Source organism: Castor canadensis, chromosome 7 (assembly GCF_047511655.1).
Source record: "Castor canadensis chromosome 7, mCasCan1.hap1v2, whole genome shotgun sequence".
NCBI lineage: Eukaryota > Metazoa > Chordata > Mammalia > Rodentia > Castoridae > Castor > Castor canadensis.
The window spans coordinates 18,726,705-18,744,654 of NC_133392.1; the positions used below are offsets into that span (position 1 = coordinate 18,726,705).

The window sequence follows — 17,950 nt, forward strand, 5'->3', positions numbered from 1 at the left end:
TATCATTTATTTTTATGTACTTTGTAGCAAACAGTAACTCTTCACTTTTTCTGACCACTTCAAACTTTCTTTAGAGTGAAGATTAGCCATTCAACTTTGAATATCTCACTTTTATGTCTTCTCTCATTGTGCATCAGGACAAATACTAAGAAGGAACCAAGTGGAATTCAGAAAAGATAGTTAATTTCCTCTGAGTATGGAATCTAAAGGGGGAATCTAGAGCCTAGTAAGGCCTTAAAAGGGTAAGCATAAGGAGAAGACTTTGGGAAAGTAGTGGAAGAGGAAACAAAAAGAAAGTTTCTATACAGATTTCTAGGTTAATAAGATCAGTGGAAAATAGGAAAAATTCTAAGTTCTCTTTGTGTGCATTGTTGATTCTTTTCTGTTTTTATACTTAGCCTTTATGCCCTGTATATATTTCCTAAATTTATTCATACTAAAGTTTTATTCATTTATTCAATAGATGAATACTAAAAGCTTCTTAACACTCTAAGCTCAGTTCTAGATAGTGGAGATAAAATGATGATTCATAAGGTCCTTGCCCTAGATTAGCTTGCTCTAATGGATTTATTTGCTGGATTTCCCAAGAGAATTATGTGGCCTTTTTCTGCTTGCTCCCAAAGCATAAATTGATTGCTGTGAAATATAGCTATGAGTCTATGATGACTGACAAGTCTGACTTGTCAATCATAGTCGAGCAATATTTAGCATCTATGGTGTGGTGGTATGAGGCAGAGAAGGAGAAGGTGTTCTTCACAAAGTCCCTAAAAGCAGACAACTCCCAGTGGCCCAGAAAAATGGAGGAAGGCTGTGAAGAGCTGCAGGCCCAGATTCATGACTTACTGTATAATTTTTGGTGAATTGATAAACTTCTCCAAATCTCAGCAGATTTATCTGTAAAATGAGAATATGAATGTCTACTTCACAATATTATCATGAGAATTAAATATATGGAAAATTCTGCCTAACACTTGGCATATAGTAAGAATTGTTCAATAGTTACTTTTTGTCCTCATGGTAGACAAACACCAACCCAGAAATGAGGCTTTGTGGTCCATGTATTTGGTTCAGTGTGTTCATCTGTGTTACTTTGTTTGATATGTTCTTAGAAGAGGATGTCAACCACCATAATACTGTCTTTGATTGGTGATTGACCTTGAGCAGGTAACTAACCAGGATATGCTCATTTTGAGCTGGGATAATGTCTTTATTGCATATTTTTGATGCCTGGCTATATCTCTTCAGCTTAATGGGAGATCAGCACAGAAACCCTATGGCTTCCTGAGGTTCCATGCCTGAAAGCTTTCTTTGGGTGTGGAGTATACCCTGCTTATAGGACAATCTGGATGCCACAGGACAGGGAAGGGGGTTATACTGCAGATGTAATCCTCAACCAGTAAAGACAGATGAAAGGTTGTGGATTAATTCCCTACCTTCCTCACTCATCTATAAGAAAGCTCCAAGTTGTCTCCACATCATCTCTTTGATAATGCCTAGTAAGATTGAATACAAGTTGACTATAAAGGTAACATATTTATTAATACACTCTCTCATTGGATTTCTTCCCTTTCCTCAAAGTATTTTCTGACATGAACTTATATCAGAACCTTGACTCAGGATTTGATTTGGAGGAATACAAAACCTAAGCCATCCCTAAGATAGACCAAACTGGGAAAGTTGAAAAGACAATCTGGAGTCATGGTCTTTAAGAGAAGGGTTTTACTGATGTCTGGTCTCATCTAAATATCAAGTCTAAAGGGCAAGGCTGAGGTTGTATGCAGGAGATATGACCATGAATTAGAGTCCAGACAGAAATGAGACTGGATCTGGTGTAAGCGAAGGTGCTGTCAACCCTCCTGTCTTGTGTGGAAGGCTATATGGAAACCAAACAGTGGTGCTGGCCATAGGACTTTGGAAGTTGCAGCTGGGTGGTTTGACTTCTTACTTGGCAACCTTCCTTCCAGGGAGAATAACTGTCCATTTTTGTCCCAGCTAGACAGAGCAGTTGATTCTAGTGGTGGTTGTGGAGACAACAAAGATTTTAATATTTTACTGGCAGGTTCCATCCAGAAATTATGAACCCCTTTTCTGGATGAGATTCAGTACAAAAGCTGCTAGCTCATGGGTGCTTGGGGACTGCAGCGGATATTGAGATCTGTGCAGATAAATTTTTTAACCTTGATAGAATCAGTGGGAGTTTAATGAGTAACTGAGATTACAGCAACAGAGATAAATATGTAGGCAACCAGGAAATATAATTATAACATTTCCTTACTTCACTAAACTTAGGAAACTGGATGAATTCAAGAGTGAAACATACTTTAATTCAAAGAAATACGTGGATGAACACATAATGGCTCTCCTTTTCTTCCCCATTTCCCCCCTTTTATCAAGAAAATAAAAATGAGCATTTTGTGCCATGATGCAGGAGGAATTTAATTGGGTGCTGATGATTCAATTTAGCTTGTAAATTAGCTGCCAGAGAGACTATGAGTGCCAAAAGTACCAGCCATGCTGTCTTTTTAACTTGTTGAAATATGTGACAGAAATTAGTTATCAATTTATGGTGCCACAGATGACTGACCTCTGAAGACGACATGGCACATACCCTGGAGAATGAATGATCAAACTTAGGTCAAAAAAGTGATCAGCTTGTCTCAATGAAGAGAGATTCTTAAGAGTTCCTCTTCCTTTTAGGCTTTAAGGAATGAATGAGAATGAAACTCTTTGTAACAACTTTCCTAAGTGATAACTCAGCCTTTAGAGAAAGTGTGGTTTATTTACCTATCCAAAGCAGACCTTGCAATTTAGGCATGCTTCCAGAAGATGGTGAACATCCCTTGATCATATATCTGATCTAAAAGGCATGAGCCACTCAGCTATGAAATTTATAATAATTAGCTCATTAACCTCCATGACAACTCAATGGGTTACTCTTTCTGTTCCTTTTTACAGATGGAGAACAGCCTCAGAAAGCTAACTTGTCCAAGCTCATATAGCCAGCAAAGGGAAAACCAGGAATTAAAATATGTGAAGTCCAACTAAATCCAGGTCAGGTGACTACCACTATGTACTCTCACTACCCACTGCCTGCTGTCTTCTGATTCCATTTTATTGGATATCCCTGCAAGCTTCATTGCTAACAACCAGATAACTCTCCCTGATCATTTCCAGGCTGCCATTTTCCAAGAGACCTTTAGAAGTAAGACTGATAGGATTACCTGATTCCCTTGGAACCCTAAGCCAAGCCATACCTGCCCAGTAAGCACTTCTTAAGTAGATGTTGAATCTCTTTCCTTCTACACTTGGATTCTTTCATACTGACTGGGCTTCTAATAAGCACAATACTAGCATCTTATGGACAGGGAGGGCTGCTGGAATCTTGTGTAAAGGTGAGGAAGGCACATCTGTGCATCTACTTACTCCTCACTAGCCTCTAAACTTGAGAGGGTCACATGAAGCCTCGCTGCCCACTCTGCCCTTGATTTGTGCAATGATACACTCAGACTTTCCATCCTGCAGCCCAGTTAGCCCATGCTGGCTGAAGTTTCTGATTCTTGGTGTCCTTTTATACAGGTCCTTTTCCTTCCTTCCTGCTTAAGCAAATCTGGGATCATCTCAGTTGCCAGTCTGGCTTCTAATTACCTGCATGAACCTCACTTTCCATTTATTATGTTGGCATCTGAACTCATCAGAGAAAAGCCTGCTCCACTAATGACTCAACTGACGTCATTCCTCATTGCCTTTTTGCTTTACAAGCATCCATCTAATAAATCTGCAATGACTAATGAATTTAAAGAACTCATACCCACAGAATCTTTGAAATCTGTTGCTTTCTCTGTTGAAGTGCCCATTTACCATCTTCCCAGCTTGGAAGATTTTCAGTATTCTGAATGGGGATGCAGTGAATTTTATTTTGTCTCAGGGTTTGTTTTTCCATAATGCTTTCTTCCTGAAACAAGGAGTCTCAAGTGTGTTTGATTTTCTGAAGTGCCTGTGAGGAATATTTTTCCCCTTGTCTTAGAAATACACAGTTGCAACCACAGGCAAGACACTGAGATTTCATCTCACCCCAGTCAGAATAACAATCAAAAAGACAAGCAACAATGTTGGTGAAGATGTGGGGGGTCATTAACACTACTGGTGGGGATGTAAATCAATGCAGTCATTATGGAAATAGTATGGAGCTTCCTCAAAAAACTAAAAAAAGAATTATCAGATGATCCAACCATACTGCTCCTGGGCATATATCCAAAGGAATGTATATGATAGAGATATTTACGTAGCCTGTTTATAGAAGCACTATTCACAAAAGCCAAATTATGGAAGCAGGCTAGTTATCCATAAACTGATGAATGGATAAAGAGAATGTGATATATATATATCACATATATATATATATATATATATATCACATACACACACATATATATATATATATACACACATACATATACAATGGAGTATTATTCAGACATAAAGGAGAATGAAATTGTCATATACAAGAAAATGGATGAAATTGTAAGTTGTTATGCTAAGTGAAATAAGCCAGAAAGCTAAAGACAAATATTACATGTTCTTTCTGAAATGCAGAAACTAGACCTTAAAAGAAAATAATGACACTAGTGTAAAATATGGGGACTATTTGGAGGAGAGAACTAACAGGAGAGGTTATGATGAGAGGAGAGTGTGAAGGGTGGTGAATATGACAGAAGTACTTTATATGTACATATGAAAACAGAAAAATGAAACCCAAAAGGATGGAAAGGGATAAGAAATAGTAATAAAGGTGGTGAATTTGATCAAAGTACACTATGTGCATATTTTGAAATACCACAATGAAACTCTTTTGTACAATTAATACATACCAATTTAAAAGAGAGAACAAAACAAATCAGGGGCAAGGATATCTGCAACTTAAAATTCACTCTTTGAGGTTTCAATTATAGCTAAGTTTGAGCACCACTGTCCCTGGGATCCTTCAACAGTCCAACATTTTTCTGCTGTACTAGAATGGACTCTTTTGCCATTAGGTCATGCAAAAATGTGTTATTTTTCTCACCAAGTCATTCTTTCATTGGTTCATTCACTCAGTTAAATATTTGGCTGGCTCTAGAGCTAATTATTGTTGGGAGACTCAAGTATAAGTAAAATAATCCTAACCCCCAAGATTCAAGCGGAGTTGAAAGTCCTACTGTATATCTTAAGAATCAACATCATAAAATAAGTATCCAGACTACATACACCCAGCATACACCCAGTCTTCCAGAGATGGGTGTATGCTTAATGTAGAATTGGCTAGATTATTTGTATTTGTGTGAAGTGGTGAAAACAAACAAATCATTATGGTTGATAGGATGACCAGATTCTCTCTATTTCTGATTATGCTGCATTGCTCTGTAAATCTGATCTTAGGATTGAATCAGTATATTTCTTGGTCCAAAAGATTGTTCCCCCATCCTGTTTTAAAAAGTTGGAAAAGAATTTCTCTACTTAGTGCACAAATGGTATGTTCTTAGTACATTTGTGACTGATGGAGAAGTCCACAGACTGGGTGGTCTTAGGCAGTTCCCTGGCATCTTTGGAAGTCTCTTGGACAGCTTTGTGTATGTTTTCCCTTGCCCATTTGTGTATTTATAAATCAAGGCTGTAGTTCTCACAGCAGGTACACACATTTGTGTAGGGGTTTGAATAGGAGTGTCTACCATGCTCTGAGCTTCCACAACATTTTAGACACTGTGCTAGATGTACTACTTACCTTTTTTTCACTTAACTCTTACAACCTCTCTGTGATTAAGTAGATACAGTTGGCCCCATTTTACAGATGAGATTATTTGGGTTCAGAGCAGTTAAGCAACCACCAGCCAGTTAGCAGTAGAAAAAGAATGGCAACTCAGATCTATTTGACTCCAGAGTCCATAAACTTTCTGTTTACATCACCTCAATTTTGTACTTATAAGCATACATAATATTTTTCAGCACACATCTTTGTATAACTATATATAAAAAGGGAAAGCTTAACACAAATTTAGGGCCAGTATTTAGGGCCAGAATTTATAGTCAGAAGTATACCCTTTCATCAGAGATAAAATATCTTTATTAGAGTGCTACCTTTAAGTCAGAAATAATGTAATTTAAATGTCAAGGATGAGCAAATTACAATCTCAAATTTCTAAGTACCTGCCTTGCCTAATATTTTCACCAACCGATAGTTCTTCAAATAACACAGTTATTTAGAATCTACAGTTTATTTACTTTTGCAGTAAAGTTACAATAGGCCCATAGTAAAGAAATTCATATAAATGATTTCCTGTTTATAGACATCAGGGAAAATGCAAGTTTTAATTTATGTACTGGTATTCTGGACAAACAGTATGGGTCAACTTCTGCTGTCCTCTCCTCTCTTCTTATCTATTCCCCAGATGATATCAGGTCATCTTTTCTTCCTTAGCTGTTACTACCACTTAAAAAATCTGTCCCTGCTCTAACTAGCCATCCAAAGTCTCAACTTAGGTATTGATTCTTCTGTGATACCTTCTCATATGATTCACACAGATTTTGGAATTGTCCAATGAATGAATGAAAACAAAAATAAAATCATCTGGTTGTCTTGAAGATTAGATATGGGTGAATGAGGTGTCAAGGTGGTTTCTTATTTGTGTAACTATTATTCAAGGCATCTTTCACTTGGGTACCTGTTATATAGGATACAGAACAAATTTTGGGGGAAAACCGGTAAGTTTTAGACAGGTTGGATTTAGATTTCAGTGAGAAATTAAATTATCTCTTCCCAGAGGATTGGAACTCAGGAGAGAAGCAGGATATGGAGATGGCTTTGGAAGTAATCCTATAAATGTGGTGTCTGAAATCATGGATGAGGGTAAGGTGATGATAGGCTTAAGCCTTCAGTTGTCTGATTTTCTTCCTGAGAGAACATAGCACACAAGGGGTGTCCAGGGGAAGAACATGAGCTATTGACTGAGGAGATACCAGATGTCCAAGAGGAGGTCCGGGATTGAGGGAAGTTAGGTCAGTCAAGAAGGAAGTTCTTTAGAGAAGGGAATAGACAATGGTTAAGTGGACGAGGCTGTTGATTTCAGCTTCTATAGAGTAGAGTAACAGGGTAGGTGTGTGAATTAATGGTTCTAGATTAACAGAAACCTTCTTAATGGGATTGATTTGTTTCATGCTCACCTACCCAATCACACACCTCTTTTGCTTGTACCTAATTACCTTAATTGTGCCTTATATATGTTTTCAAATCATGCTTTGGGTTTTGAATCAAGGAAAATGTTTGGTTGGAAAGTTACCTTCACTCAATTTCCTGAACCCTATTCCCAGGGTCTATTTTTGCATCTTATCCAGATGAGGGCCAGAATTTGGAAGGGCTTGGTTAGGATAGAATTGAGGCCCATGACGCTAAAAAGGGGAAAATACTGAAAACTTTACCAAATATGTCTCTATGTATAAGTATTTTACTTATTTCTAAAAGTGGTTTCTTAGGAAAAGAGTGTCCTGCCAGAAAATGGAGGCAGGGGTGGTTAGAATTGGAAGTGCACGGCAAATGTTGGGAACCAGAGACTGGGAAATAAAACATTACACTGCATGTTCCTCTGTGTGCCTGGGTTGGTCATGCTCATGGGTGAGTGGATCAAGTTTTATCTCATTTGTGATTTGTGATTTCTTAGTTCTGTTTCCTTCTTGGATAGCCTTCAGTCTTGTTACTCTTCAATCTCTCTCTCTCTCTCTCTCTCTCTCTCTCTCTCTCTCTCTCTCTCGGATCAAACTCAGCCTTGGGCTTGCTAGGCATGCATTTTATCAATTGAACTTTGCCTTGTGTGAGCCACTCTGCCAGCCCCTTTTGTATTGGTTAACTTTGGATACAGTCTTACTCTATGCCCAGACCAGCCTGGACCATAACCCTATCAATCTCTGTCTTCCATAGCTAGGATTATAGGCTTGAACCACCATGCCTGGCCCTCCAATTTCTGATGTTCAGTTTTGCACTGTAATCATGTAGTCCCTTTGAATGATGATCCTAGAGAATTCATAAGATCCCTAAGAAGTGGCATGTTGGATTTGTTTGATCTAGGTGACAACCAATAGCTGACCATTTTGCCCAGAATAGATTTCAAATTTCTGAATGGTAGTAAGTCCATTTCATCTCCTGTTTATTTGAAAAAAATCAAGGCAAAGAAAGAGATGAAGACAAACATTAATTTGATGCCTGCAGCATTTGAATCGCTGTATTTGGAGCCTTGTGTACATCATTCTGTTTATTACCAGTCAACCCCATTTTATGAGTGAGGAAGTTGTACCTCAGAGAAATGAACTAACTTACCTAACTAGTAAAAACTAGAGGTAACCCTTGAATATCTCTGGCATTTTTTTTTTTTTTTTGGTGGCACTGGAGTTTGAAGTCGGGACCTTAGGCTTGCTAGGCAGGTGCTCTACCCCTTGAGTCACTCCACTAGCCAGGGTTTAAATATTTCTGAGTTAAAAGCTTATGGTTTGTTCTTTACCCTTACCCAATGATGGTGTCATTTTGACCTCACTAAGTTTCCTATAGGAAAATAAAATTTTAAGACAGATGTTTTTTGATAGATTAGTCAACCTCTATATAAATGCAAATTTTGATTCTTCCAACTAGGATTAGAATGTGCTCTAAATTAACATGAGACCAAGTGAATATATCCTGCTCAATAAAAGGTGTGATGCATTGTTCTTCCCCAAAAGGCATAATTTTCTCAGGAGTACTTTGGGTCTGAGTTTATTTCCTTTGAGCTTCTCCTTCTCAACAGGCTGCAATTTTAGCTGTTCCCTGGGAATGATGATTCAGATTTCTGAGGTCATAGCTAAATAAGTGTCAAGCTCCTACACTGCAGTATCTGTACTCATTTTTGCCAGTGTGAGGGTTTGGAGGAGGCAACAGGAAGCAAAGACATACAGCAAAACTTTTAACTTGTAGTCATGTTGACAAATAGTTTTCTTAAAGTTCATGGCCTAGGAATTTCCCCCAGAGTGCCCAGATGCTAGTGGGAAACCACTTTGCCAATAGCCTGAAGGCTTTTCCTGCTTCTATAAGCAGGATGAACCAGGTAGAATTAGAAATCAAGTTTGTGCTGGGCTCTCCCTCCCACAGCTCTTAGAGTTGTTCTTAACTGTGTTCAAGTTGTTCAGGAGTATTAAGAAATGCCAAATTTCAGGCCACTCTCTGGAACATTTTTCTAGGAGTAAAAGCATCTATATTTTTAATATTCCCCAGGTGATTTCAATGTGCAACCAAAAGTTGAGACTCACTGGTCTTTGACGTTTAAGGTTTAGAGAAATAGTTCTCAACTTTGGCTACATGTTGGCATAACCTAGGCAGCTACTAAAAAATGCACACTTCCAGGCTCTACCTATATTGAATTGGTCTGTGGTGGAACCTGGGCATCAATAGTTTTAAAGAATATTCTAGGTGATTCTAATGTTCAGCAAGGATGAGTACCATTGTACTTGAACTGAGTATTGGTAGTGATGTTCAGATTGCTTCTCAGACCTGGAGGAAACAATGAACCCCTGGGGATCTCATTAAAACACAAAACACAGGATCTCACCCCAGGAGATGCTGACTCAGTTGGTCTAGAGCAAAGCCCATGACTTTGCATTTCATCCAAGCCCCCAGGTGATGCTTCTCATTCCCAGACTGCTCTGTGAGTAGTACTGCCCAAGCATGCATCTTACATGCTTAGTGCCCAGTGAACCTCCCAGTGAATTTGGTAAGAAGAGACTACACTTCTCCCTTCCAGATCACTGGTAAGTATCTCGTAGTCATCAAGTGCATTGACTTGGGAGTTCTTGGGTTTGTTTTCCATTTTGTTTCAATACTCTTGTTGTAGGATAGAAGCCAGGACAATAGAGGTTATTATTGGGTCCTTGACTCTAAAATGGGGATGAAATTCAGTATAAGGATTAATAGAAATGCTGCATATAAACTTGTTAGCCCAGTGCTCAACATGCCACAATTACTCACTCAATACATGGTAACCAACATTAGATATGCATTTGTGACATTCATGGGATTAAAAATTGTTCAATATATTTTAGTCTCAGGACCCTTTCTTTGATGAAAACTTACATGTAAGTTTCATATACATAGATTTGATAAGGCTGAATTCACTCTGGAAACAGAGAGATATACACAGCATCTAAAATCCTTCTGCTTTTCCCCTAGCATCCTATGTCCTTAGCAAAGTCAGCTGGTGTGCACTCTTCCTTTGACTATCCCAAGTCATTTATCAAAAAAGCCTGTAAAGTAGGACTGAGTGTAGTGGTACACAACCATAATCCCAGCTGCTCAGGAGGCAGTGGTAAGAGGATTAAGGTCTGAGGCTGGCACTGAGCAAAAAACAGAAGACTCTATCTGAACAAATGAAAAATAAACTGAAGAAAAAGGGCTGAGAAACACTACAAAACCCCTTGTTCCTTCCTATTATTGCTTATACTCTCTCTACAACAAAATTAGAGATAAGGGCAAAATAGTTTCTGCTGGGTATTGGGGGGGGGAGCGGGAGGGGGTGGAGTGGGTGGTAAGGGAGGGGGTGGGGGCAGGGGGGAGAAATGAACCAAGCCTTGTATGTACATATGAATAATAAAAGAAAAATGAAAAAAAAAAAAAGAAACACTACTTACGTGGGAGAGCACTTGCCTAGCAAGCACAAAGCCCAAGGTCGAAGCCCAGTACCACCAAAGGTAAATAAATAAACCATCAAGCAAACAAAAACAAAAAGTCTGTAAATCACTTAACCTGTGTCAACTAGTACATTGCAGAGTCCACAGTGAACTTGAGTATCATGTTACTAATTTCTCAATGGCCATCAATAAGGGGCTTTGAACTAAGACTTACAGACTACTAGATCCAGTTCCTCTTATGAACTGGATTTTAATTTTATAATCAATGCATGTTTATAGTAAGAAAAAGAATCGACACAAAGGAAAGCATAAATCTCTTTTCCTATTTTTATGATTCCCATCCTCAGTTTTCAAGGTAAATAATTTATTGGATGTTTTAAAATTTTTTCTATGTCTATGTAGTAATAACATAAAATATTTATAAGTACATTTTATTTTCTGCACATGGAAACAACCTATACATACTGTTATGTTTCTAGTGCTTTCCATTTAAAATTTTTATTTTGAAAGTCATTTCATTCAATATATATAGATGTACCATATTGTTTTTATATTTACAAGATATTCTGGTTTTAGTTTAGGTTAGCCAGTGTTCCTGGTGATGGCCATTGGGTTATTTTCATTTTCACTGTGGCTGTGTTGCATGCTTTGGCCATTCTTCCTATATTCTTGCAAATGGAATTTGTAGGGTCAACCTGTCTGGACATCACTGCCATTTCTTCTGCAGGCCTATTGGTGGATCACTCTGGGAAAAGAAAAAAAAGGAACTTCCAAGGCCAAAGTGCCAGACTGCTTCCACATTAGCCTTTTCATCTTGGCCCAGATTGTAGAGGTGGAAAGTTTCAGCACCACCTGTGGTATTTTGTTCTGAGGCATAAATGCTGAAAATGTTCTACCCTTAATTCCCACTGAATTGGCTCCCCCAGCTCCCATTCATTCAAGTTCTAAAAGGTACAAAATGATACTGCCTCGCTTTAATACTTCCTTCTATCCGCTCTGGGGGATTGTTGTAAAAATGGCAGCATCTGAAATATACACCCTGATCTATGAATTTTCTCATAGACTAAGTTGTTCAGTGATTTATCAGATGATGCACCTAGGAAAGGGGAAATGGTTTAGAGCTATGATTAGTGCAACTGTGTCCCTCGCTGCCTTACTTCCTCAGCTCATCACCGTAAGTAATTACCTGCCTGATCCTGGACAAGTCCTTCTATTTGGCTCAAGTCAGCTATTGATCATTTATTTAAGAAATGCATACCCTAGGGAAGGAGGAAAAAATGTCTCTGAATTAATTTTTTGAGCCCACTGTGGTCATGAATAAATATCTTTCATTTCAGGCAATTTACATCAGCGACTGCTTAGCCGTGGGAATTTGTTTACCACTTCTGACCTGCTCCTCTGAAAATTGGTTTTCTAGCCAATATGTGAACAACAGTTTTAAATTGACACATTAAATTTTCAAAAGTGTATTTGTGAACTGCACTCACAATGTAGCTCTACACTTTGACAGGTACATGCTGGTGTTCTGGTTATAAGACTAGAAGGCTCTCCACAATTGGCTGTGTGGAACACACACTTATAGGCTAGAACTCTGGGTAACAGATTTCATAACTGGAGGATGCAAGCCTGGGGTGACTTTTTGAGCAAAGAGAGTTTGAAAAACAAGCAAAAAAAAAAAAAAGTAGTCAATTTTAGCAACAGTTTATGTTCACCGAAGCTGCCTAAATGTAAATTTTCATGAGCACTGACTACAGTATTAAAATGCTTCTAATAATTTAAAACCACTTATAAATATGCAGCCTAAGTAAGAAAGTTGTCTTGAGAAATGTCCTCTTTCTAGTGTACAAGTCTTTGTGTGTGTGTGATGGTTCTGTTTTGTGTCAGGTGATCTTAGCGTTAGCATATTCTTGCTAATCTGCAAGCATTTTCTTATTATTAATTACTCAGGGCTAACAACTCCCTGAGGTTTTAAAACAATCTTTGTTGACAAGGGATTTACTGCTACTTAGAAACATAATTATGTGTCACCATTTAACAAGCAGGCCAGAAGTTTCCTTGTGTGTGCACTGTTCAGATTAGTTCAAGCAGGCAGGATCACCACTCCTGAATGCAGCTCCCAAATATAATGAAAGTCTTGTTTAACACTGAGGAGCTATGACTAGGGTACAGTATCATATTCTGTATTTCCCAGCATAGGCCAGACTTTTACAATCTTGTATTTACTCAAGAGCAGTCTTTAATAATTGAACTGTATCGTACATGTGGGGAGGAGCCAACTTTCTGCAATTCCTTCCTTTAAACTTTGGACTCTCCAAGGTTACAGCTTGAATTCTAGTAAGATTCTCTTACTAGAGATTGAAATTGCAACTGTAGAATTTTTAAGAGCGTGGTTCTGAGGCAGGGTTTGAGAGTTGAGGGGCAGCCTGCGTTAGGATAAATGCACAGTGGAAGACTAGCAATATGGCACTCACTGGTTCAAATTTGCCAAGCATCAGACTTCAAGGATAATCAAGACCCAACTCCATTGTGGTTTCAGAAAAACAGTTTGTGGGAGGAAACACTGAGGGTAGGAACTTAATTTCCTCCCGGGTGCAAAGGAACAATTACCCAAATATGATGGGCACTCATGCTTTTGAGAAAGCAGGTTTAGTATAGAATAGAGAAAATATCTGTAATGTTAACTTGAAATTTCCCCTGACTTCAGACTGATGGATAAGTCAGGAAAGCCATGCCTTCTAAGCAAGCAAGTCTATTTTTTAAGTGAATATACAGTAAATACTTTCCTGAGTTGACATATAAAAATGTAACTAGAATTTTATATCAGTATGGGTAAAAACAACTCCCAGAGTTCAGGAAGGAGTATGGACTATGATGAGGGATTCTAGTGTATACAAAAGTCCCATTTAATACAGAGGGGCTATCAATAAGGTACAACATCATGTTCCTGAAGTAATGCTTCTGAAGTGAAACAACTTCACGGAAAAGGGTAGGTAGAAAAACTGGTGATAAAAGTAGCTTTGGAAATGAGTGAAGTCTGTGAGACTAAAGGCAAAAGGAACTGAACACAGAACTGTACTCTAGTTGATACAATTATTTTCCATAGGATATAGATTATGAATTCTGATACCCTTCTACATTTGTACTTGAAGAATTAAGTAAATGAATGGTGGATAGTGGGAGCCGGGGCGGTAATTTTCAGATGACCAAGAGAGAGGAGACTAGAACAATCCATATATGTGTGTGCCAGTGTATACATATATGTTAGAATATACCCACATATATGTTTATCTGTGGTATCAGATGAAAAGGCCTGAAAGAAATATCACACCAATAGTAATGAATATATCTAGCATCCAGGTCTTGGTGTCTAATACCATTCTCCAATTAAGGGAACCAGGACATTTTGGAGATATAGCTATTGTAGTTCTAAGGCAATAAATAAGTGAGATGATCGTGGAACATCTTATAGTTCCAGAAAATAAAGAAATGCTAAAAATCAACACCATAAATGATACATATTAAATGATCATACAAGCTAACTGATGATCACCTAATTCACAAAGCTGGATAAATTTATGCAACCAAGAAAGTAGTATTGGATTATAACCCAAAATATATAATTAATATCCATGAGTCCAAGTATGATATAAGTAAATTGTTGAATCAATTCATGAATAAGGAAAATGACAATTCTCCCCTGCAGAAAAATCCAAATAATTGATGGGTATAACTCCCCAGTTGGGCTGTGCAGAGTGACTTCCTTCCAAAGTATACAGAATAGAAAAGGGCTAAATAAAAAGTAACTTTATGGTAGAGAAATCTGAAAAATACTACCTCAGCCAGATGATCAAGGTCAACATCAACAACATCAGGTTGATAAGATGTATCCTTGATATGATAAAAATAACACTTTATCTCTCTGTGTGTTCTTCCTCCCCCAAACTGAGAAAACATCAGACAAACTCAATAGAAGAGCATTTTACAATATATCTGTCCATTGTTGCTCAACATTATTAAAGACATTAAAAACAAGGAAACCTTTATAAGCTGTCACAGCTAAGAAGATCTGAAAGGAGACACAACTAAATGTAATATGGTATCCTGGATGACACGACATAGAAGATACATTTGATAAAAACTAAGGAAATAGGAATAAATATGAACTTCAGTTGATAATAATGTCTCAGCATTTGTTTGTTAATTATAACAAATGTGTTGTACAAATATAAGATGGTCATAACAGGAGAAATGGTGTGCAGGGTAGTACATGGGAACTCTCTGTACTATCTTATCAATGTTCCTGTAAATATGTTCCAAAATTGTCCATTAAAAGAAAATGCAAATCTTAGTGTCTTAAAAATATCCAGGTTCATTTCTGCCATGTGCATCTTTGTTCAGTTGGAGCTTCCTCCCTACTCTCTCATTCAGGGGTATTGGCTCTTGGAACTGCACATCTAACTGTAGCTAGTCATCTTAGAGTGGGGACAAGAAGGATACACTATGTACTTGCAAAGCTTTCTGGAAAGTGACTATGTCATTTCTGCTCAGATTTTATTAGGCGGAGTGAATCACATTGCCATACCTAATTTTAAGGGGGCTGGAAAGTGCAATTCCTCATATTTCCAAGAGGAGGCCTACCTATATTTGGCACTCACGACTTTTACACTGCAATTCTGCAATTCTATATTTGTTGAAAACAAGGCCTTAGCATCCCACTCCCTCAACTCAACACCTAGTCCCTGATCCGTGCGATATAATGAGGTGGAAGATATAGTTCCTGCCTTTGAGGAACCTACATTTTGGTTGGGAAAAATACAATAATCATGCAATGACTCATGAGATACCCCAAAGCTGTTTAAAAACTGCATCAAGTGATGCATATGACCTAATGTATGCAACTGAATGTACACTTGTAGGGGAGCATTTCTGTTAGGTTATGAACAGGTGGCTTCTTGACAGGCAGGTTTCACAAAGGAGGTGAGATTGATTAGTGTCCTTAGAGAATTAGAGAATGAAATGACTTGTGTGAATACCAGGAGGCCAACAGCAGGATTGCAGAGTGCCAGGCATAAAAAGATGACAAAACTACTCCACTAAAAAAAAAAAAAAAAAAAAAAAAAAGATAAGAAATCTGCTCCACCAAAAATAATACCTTTGGAATAAACATTTAATTTACATTTGGACATTCCTGGCACAGAGGATAGATCTTCAAAGGATTTCATTGGCTTGAATGACATTTGGTGACAATAAGTTTACCAGGTTCTGATGGGCAGGTTGAACCAGACTATAAAGTACCATAAACAATGAACCAGGAAAATTTGACCATATGTGGTAGTAAATAGGATGTTGCTTTTCTACTGAAAATAGAGGAGACTGATATTTATTGAATGTACATATCCATAGATATGTAGAAGGATGTTTGCCTTTACTCCTTTTCCTAGGCCTTCAAAGATTAATCACTTTTAGTGGGATGTGAAATTTCTTGAAGTAAGGCTAACAAAAGAGGATATTCGGTAATGGCATTTAAGGTAGAAGAAGAAGAAATGGAGCTGTGGTAAGCAGAATAAGAGCCTCCCAAAGTGGTTCATTTCCTAATTCATGCAACCTGGAAATATACCAGGTTACATGGGAAAGGGAAATTGAGGTTTCACAGGACATTAAGGTTGCCAGTAGATCGCTGACTTTAAAATAAGGAGATTAGGCAGGCTGGTCCAATGAAATCACAAGCATCCTCCAAAGTGGAGAGGGAAAGCAGGAGAATCAGAGGCAGATATAACTGAGGAGGAATGGTGTGTGGCTTTCAAGATGGAATAAAAGGGGTGGTGAATCATGGGGTTGACCTCTAGAAACTAGAAAAGTAGGGAAACAGAGTCTCCCCCAAGAAGCTCTGGAAAGGAGCACAGCCCAGTGTTTTTAGCCCAGTGAGAACCATGTTGAACTACTAACTGGCTGAACTGTCTGATAATATAGTTTTAATCCTCTAAGCTAATGCTAATTTGTTACAGTAATGGGAAACTAATATAGAAACTTTCAGCTTAATAACACACAGGAACTATGCTAGGAGGAGACTCATCTCAACTGTGCAAAATGGCTGAATGTCCCATAGATGTTAGACCCTCCAGCATTTTAAGGAATATTCCAGTCCCTAATAAATGCACTTCTGCTGATCCTTTAAATATAGAGTTATGGATTAGAAAGGAGGAAGCAGAGGAATTAAAGGAACATAGGAACCATGGGATAAAAGGAGAAAATTAAGAAATGTTCTGTAAGGATTGTTGCTTTTTAGTAGCAATAAGAGAATAGCTGCAAAGAATGCCCACCAACTCTAATGATGTCTCAGGACTATTGAAAACCTAACAATGAACTGAGCAAAGAAGGGAGGTGGCTCCTAGGCTCTATTTAATTTTTTCAGATTCCAAAGTTTAGAAGATAAAACTTGAACCTCAAGTAAAAGACCATTTGCAACATTCTTCTGAACTACATTGATGTGTATGAGCAACTAATTGCAAAGGAATTTAACTTGGGTCTTATATATATTATTTTGTTCAGTTCTTACAGCAATTGCCATTCTTATGTTGAAGGTGAGTAAGTAGAGGTTCTGAGAAATATGGCAACTTGTCTAAGTCCACATAGCTGGAAAGTGGAGTGTCTCTGATTCAAATCTACCTTGTTTGATTCTGAAACTCACCTTTCTTTGTAGTTCAACCTCTCCTGTCCAAAGTGGTGCATTAGACAATGATGAGAGGTTGGAGTAGAATGAAGAACCATAAAGGATGCTAAGACATTTGGATAGGTGAGGTGTAGAAGAGCTTGACAGAGCTGGTGGGTGTTTAGATTCACTGGAAGGGAAAGGAAGGGAAGTGGAAGTCTGTCCAAATAACTCGGATGCTATTGGGCACTGATTAGCAATGAAGAAATAAGAGAAGAGTGCTCGCCAGCTATGGTTTTTCACAATGTCATATTTTTTACTGGGCATTCAGAGATGCAATAGATCCTTTTAGGAAACAAGTGGTTCAAAAGATGGTTGAAAGTCAGTAGTTACCAAGACAGCTGTCTTTAAGGGAAAGGTGGCACCAAACAGTAGTGTTTAACCATTGTAATGCCTTTGATTAATTTTTAAGGAAATGTTTCACTCAGTGATCCCCTGTGGCTTACCCTACTGCCTATTGTACAGATGAATGTTGATGATTTGCTCTTCTTTTACTGTCAGTTTTCAGGAGGTACCCCTTAAAGTCCCAGTACTTCTGGGATTGGAGAATATTCATTTCTCTTCTTT

The 17,950-nt window shown here is 38.0% G+C and overlaps 1 long non-coding RNA gene across 1 annotated transcript in view; it reads right to left on the bottom strand.

The window, feature by feature from the left end:
• LOC141424747 (uncharacterized) overlaps positions 1-17,950 on the bottom strand; it is a 74,540-nt gene that overhangs the window by 55,512 nt on the left and 1,078 nt on the right. Inside the window, exon 2 of the long non-coding RNA XR_012449629.1 lies at positions 844-894. This is a non-coding gene — a long non-coding RNA (uncharacterized lncRNA). The remainder of the gene's footprint in view (positions 1-843; positions 895-17,950) is intronic.